The following is a 6597-nucleotide window of genomic DNA, read 5'->3' on the forward strand; positions in this document are numbered from 1 at the left end:
TTCCTTACTTCAGTTGCTCGGTTAGCGGATATTTTTCTTCTCCTTTGGGATACTGGCTTGGCTTTGGGGTCCACGGCTAATCGGTGAGACATCAGATCTGGATCTATTTCCAGCATATCTACTGGGGTGAATGCTAAAAGGTCCCTGTTTTATTTCAATAGTTCCATGAGTTCGCTTTTTATGTTGAAGGGTAGATTCTTGTTGATGAAGGAGAATTCGTCTTTGGTTTGCCCTATTTGTAGCTTTTCCATGTCTCCCTCTGGTTTCGGTCTGGGTTGATCGTCTTGACATGTGTCCAGGTCGACAAGGAAGATTCCTGTCGCATCCTGAGATCACTTTCGAAGGGCTAGGCTGGCGTTATGGCATTCTACCATGATTTCCCGGTCACCGTTTTTCTCTATCTTTTTCTAGTGAATTTGCACTTGAATTGCTACGTTAAATCAAAATTTAAATAGCTTTTAGCCACTATGGATGCTACTTTGAGTTGCGCACAATTCTATTTATTTCAGGTAGCATCCGGAGGGATTTGACGGAGTGTTATAGCAGAAAAGGGAGAAAGCGAATGATGCTGTCAATCTTGACCTCGTTGCACTCAAACTGGAATAACTTGAGTTACAGAGATCCAATTGACGTGATTCTAGTGGCATTAGAAAGTTAACTTCTAGAGCTTTCCAACGATATATAATAGTGCACATTTCTTCTCTATCAACCTCTGCATCCCCCACATTGAACTTGGTTCCTGCCAAGTTCAGCGTGGATTGGAGAACTTCTAAGGAAGAACTTGCTGCCTTCTCCACGCTAAACTTGGGAAAAGCCAAGTTCAGCATGGATTCAAAGGAACACGCTGAAGCACTTGCTGCCTTCTCCATGTTGAACTTGGAAAAAGCCAAGTTCAGCGCGGAGCTTAATGAATCCAATGGTCCCCACACTCTTCAAGCCCTACACGGATAAATTAAATTAATTTTGATTCAACTTTTATTTTATTTATATTTAGGAAAAGATATTATTTTAGTTTTAGAAAATATATTTTACATTAATTAGGATTAGATATAAAAGGAAAAAGAATCAGCCATTTGGCTTCTCTTCTCTTCTACCTCATTCTGCACTTTACAGTTTTTCAGAATCCTTATTTTCTCTCTGAACCATGAGCAACTAAACCTCCATTGTTAAGGTTAGGAGCTCTGTCTATTGTATGGATTGATACTATTATTTTTCTATTATAATTCATGTACTGATTTATATTTCAAGAATTGTTTTTGTTCTTTATTTTATGAATTTGGGTGGAACGGAAGTATGACCATTTTTCTAATTGAGTTCTTGTATAACTTGGAAAAGCTCTTTACTTAAACAACAGCTTGAAAACAATTTCTCCTAAATTTTAATTATCTAGACTTAACGGGATATGTGACATATAATTCTCTTATATTTGGGTAATTAGGATTTTTGTGGCACATAAACTAGAATTGAACTTCATCCTCTAATTGGAATTAAGTGACCAAGGAATTGGCGGTTGATGAAAGTTAGAGTAGACTAAGAAGGTCTAAGGAATTAGGTATTAGTCATATATAGTTTGCCATGAATTGAATCATACATGATTAAAATAGTTAGTAAGAAAAGTCAATCCGAAAAATAGATATCTCTGAAGCCTTAACTGTTTCTCCATATATTATTCACAACTCGTTTACTGCTTACTTTCTAATTTACTGAATTTACTGTTTAATGCTTTTGACTTCTTAAACACCATTTTCTGCTTGTCTAATTAAGTAAATTAATCAACCATTGTTGCTTAGTCCATCAATCCTCATGGGATCGACCCTCACTCACCTGAGGTATTACTTGGTACGATCCGGTGCACTTGCCTGTTAGTTTGTCGGTTATAAATTTCGCACTAAGTTTTTGGCGCCGTTACCGGGGATTGACTGTGATTGACAACTACTCGTTGTTTGATTGCTTAGATTAGATAGTTTTTTCTTTAATTATATTTTTTTAGTATTATTAATTTTTATTTTCTATTTCTTTTTTCTTTACATTTTTTTTCGTTTCATTTGCTCCTCCCCCTCCCCTGTGTACGTTGTTCCTTTTTATTTTTATTATTCAGTTTTTAAAATTAAAAAAAAAACAAAATAACAAACAAACAAACATTCATTGTTATTTTCATCTTCTTTTTTTTAATTTTCTTTTACATTATTCTTTTTATTTCAAATTTACGTTTTTGTTTTATTTTGTTTTATTTTTTTTTACGTTATTGTTCTTTCTTTTAATTTCCGTTTTTTTTATTAGATCCATTTGATTTTTGTCTTTAATTTTCAAAAATTTGCATCATATATTTTTTTTTCTTAATTGCTGAAATTAAGTTTGGTGTTTCCTAGTTATTTCTATTTTTATTTTTATTAATTAATTGGTCTAATAATTTCAAAATTTTTGTTCTATTTTAATAAGTAATTTTCGAATTTTTGAGTTAATTTTTTTTTAGTATTTTTTATTTTATTTCTTTTACACAGATTACCTCACTAGGAATTCTCTACACTCTGACGTAGAGATTCCCATCTTTTCTTATTTTCTGTTTGTTTATGAGCAGGAACAGAGATAAAAAAAAATTTTTAGACCTTGATCCTGAACCTGAAAGGACTCTCATGTAGCGTTTGCAACAAGCAAGACTGTACAAGGCTGTAGAATCCACTATGGTTCATAATAATGCTGTTAATGTCAATGTGGCAAATCCAATTGGGAATGAGGAACCTAGAAGAGTGCTTGGCTCTTACACTGCTCCTAATGCAGATCTTTATAGAAAAAGCATTGTGGTGCCTCCCATAGCTGCAAACAATTTTGAACTGAAGCCTCAGCTTGTCACTCTTGTGCAACAAAATTGTCAGTATCATGGACTTTCTCAGGAAGACTCGAATCAATTTATTTCTGATTTTCTGCAGATTTGTGATACTGTGAAGACCAATGGAGTGAATCTTGAGGTATACAAACTCATGCTCTTCCCATTTGTTGTGAGGGATAGAGCAAGGCTGTGGTTAGATTCTCAACCCAAGGAGAGTCTGGATACTTGGGACAAGGTTGTCACTGGCTTTCTGACTAAATTTTTCCCACCTCAAAAGCTGACTAAGCTAAGGGTGGAGGTTCAGACTTTCAGACAGAAAGAGGGTGAGACCCTTTTTGAAGCTTGGGAGAGATTCAAGCTACTTACTAGGCAGTGCCCTCCAGACATGTTCTCTAGATGGACTCAGCTGGATATCTTTTATGAGGGCTTATGTGAAATGTCCAAGATGCGCTTAGATAATTCTGCAGGTGGTTCTTTGCACATGAAGAAGACACCAGAAGAGACTATTGACCTTATTGAGTTGGTTGCTAACAACCAATACTTATATTCCTCCAACAGGAATCCTTTGCACTCTGATACCTCTCAGAAGAGAGACGTTTTGGAAGTGGAAGCTGTTGATGCTCTTCTCGCTCAGAACAAGCTTTTGTCTCAGCAAATAAATCTGATTACTCAACGGTTGAGTGGAATGCAAGTTTCAACTGTCAACACTCAGAATGCACCCCAAGAAGCCTCGTATGACATGACAGGTAATTTTATGCAAAATGAAAATTATGATTATGCTCAATTTTCTTTTGAACAGGTAAATTACATGGGGAGTGGTCCTAGAAATCCCAATAATGATCCATACTCTAAGACATACAATCTTGGGTCGATGGACTAACCTCAGAGATCTCAGAATTTCAACAATAATTCTCATGGCGGTTTCCAACAGAACAATCATAATAACCACCAATTTCAGTCTCATCAACAACAACCAACTCAGCAGAAAAACTCTCAATCCCAACAAGATTTTAATTGGGAGATGATGAGGAGTTTTATGCAGGAAACCAGAGCCTCCATTAGAAACTTGGAGGTGCAAATGGGCTAACTGAGCAAGCAAATACCTGAGAGGTCTGCAAATACAATTCAAAACTTGGAGATTCAGATGGGTCAATTAGCCACAAAAGTTAATGAAATTGATCAGAGGACCACTAATAGCCTTCCTGGTAACACAATTCCAAATCCAAGAGAGGAATGCAAGGCTATTACCTTGATAAGTGGACAAGTGGCAAGTACGGAAGCACAACTTAATGAGGAGCCAGTTGAAAAGGAAGCTCTAGAGAAGAAGAAGGAAGAAGTAGAGCACGTCCCTTTAAAGCGTGCGGACAACCCATTCCCAGACTCTCTTGACACTTATCCTACATTGCCAAAGGCTCCTGAGTACAAGCCTAAAATGCCATATCCTCAAAGACTTCAAAAGGAGACCAAGGACAAGCAGTTTTCAAAGTTCTTGGAAGTCTTCAGAAAGTTGCAAATCAATATTCATTTTGCTGAGGTTTTGGAGCAAATGCCTCTCTATGTCAAGTTCATGAAGGAGCTGTTGTCAAAGAAGAAGCCTTTAAGGGGAGATGAGACCATGGTCCTGACTAAGGAATGTAGTGCCATAATTCAGAATAACTTGCCAAGGAAGATGCCAGATCCAGGGAGCTTTCAAATTCCATACACCATTGGGAGCACAACGTTTGAGAAAGCGTTATGTGATCTGGGAGCAAGCATCAATTTAATGCCCTTGTCTGTGATGAAGAAGCTGCAAATCCAAGAGGCACAACCCACAAGGATAGCATTACAGATGGCAGACAAATCTATAAAGCCTGCATACAGATTAGTGGAGAATATCTTGGTCAAAGTGGGTAAGTTCTTCCTCCCAGCAGATTTTGTGATTCTTGACATAGGGGAGGATGAGAATGCCTCTATAATTCTAGGAAGACCATTCCTAGCCACTGGAAGAGCTCTGATTGATGTGGAAGAAGGTGAATTAGTGCTTAGAGTGCATAATGAGCAACTAGTCTTTCATGTCTTCAAAGATATATATTCAGCAGGTGAAGAAGATAGGTGCATGCAGATTAAGCTTATTGATCCAAACCTTCAAGAACCCCCTGATGATGCACAGCAGAAATTGCAGCTCAAACCTCCTTTAGTGACAACCAATAAAATTCCTCCTGACATCAAACATAAGTTTGGTGTCGGTAATGCATCATCCACCAAAGAGGAGGTCCCCAAAAAGAAGAAAGTACCCAGGGATGGAGAAACAAAAAGATCCCCACGAAGGTTTCTCTCCAGGAATGAAAGTGGTGTTGACTAGTAATCCAGAGTGGATTTATACAGTAAACAGAATCCTCTCTCTGGAGCATATTGAGCTAATTTATGGAGACACAAGAAAGAAGTTCAAAGTAAGGGGTGAAGAGCTGAGCCCCTATGAACCTCCTCCTTAGAGGAGCTGACCGTCAAGCTAGTGACGGTAAAGAAGCGCTTGTCGGGAGGCAACCCAATAATTTCGTATCCTTAGTTATTTTCTGTTGCATTGATTTTATTATTTATTAGATTTTTGTTGAGTTTTTATTGTTTTTCCTTTGTTTTACGTGTGTTTGATCATATAGAATTTTTTTTAAGACAGGAACCAGACACTTAGAAAAAATTTTTATGGAGTGGAAAAGGCTGATTCTGCCAACTCCACGCTAAACTTGGGATTTTCCAAGTTCAGCGTGGAGTGTGCGTGCTTATTGGGTGTTTGCCTCTGCCAAGCCCACGCTAAACTTGGAATACGACGTCACTAGCGTGCAAGGAGCCACCATCCATGCTGAACTTGGAATATCTCAAGTTCAACGTAGGATGAGCATATCAATTGGGAGTCTCTTTAGAATGGTCCACGCTGAACTTAGCTCTGCGTGAGAAAAAAAAATTTGGGTCCACGCCGAACTTGGGCTGCACCAAGTTCAGCGTGGAGAGCGGACTACCAACGCGTACATCACGGCGCCGAATGCCCTCTCCTCCAAGTTCAGCGCCAAATTCACACAAAATCTTCACAAATCACCAACCCAATCACCTGCATTTGGTCCCCACCCCCCTTTATATATATATATATTATAGGAAAATTATCACGTATGCCATAGTACTTATATGGAACTTCAATGTTCCTTGTACGATCAAGTTATAGGTAAATTTATTAGTCTTTGTAGTTTTTCATAAAATGACGAATATAACCCTTTAATAAAGAAGGAAAAAGACAAAAACAGTAACTTTAAAAATGACTCTACGAATAAGTGTTGAAATGAAAGGCCATGGTGAATGGATCCTCTCAATTGTTAAAAAAAATTGAGAGTGTAAAGTATAATCTTTAACTCTCCATTACTCTCTCTCTCTCATATTTATTCTTAGTCCTACTTATAAAACTAATGGTACAGTATCACACTTTACTCCCTCAATTGTTAAAAAAAATGGAGAGAATCCACTCCCATTCTAAATTTTTTTTTCAAAAAAATAATTTAATAGATATACATCACAAACTAAATTCAAGTACGTATGAAATTATTACTCAATTATTTTTATCTATTTTCATTCATATATATTTGTGTCATTTATAATATTTACACAATATTAATTTCCTATTCAAATTTTTTAATGATAATATAATTTTAATCTTATTAACATATATTTTAATTATTATACTATTAAATGTGTTTTTAAAACACAAAAGAATTTAATCACTCATATAAAATACATATTAAAATATA

Source organism: Arachis ipaensis, chromosome B02 (genome assembly GCF_000816755.2).
Source record: "Arachis ipaensis cultivar K30076 chromosome B02, Araip1.1, whole genome shotgun sequence".
Taxonomy (NCBI): domain Eukaryota; kingdom Viridiplantae; phylum Streptophyta; class Magnoliopsida; order Fabales; family Fabaceae; genus Arachis; species Arachis ipaensis.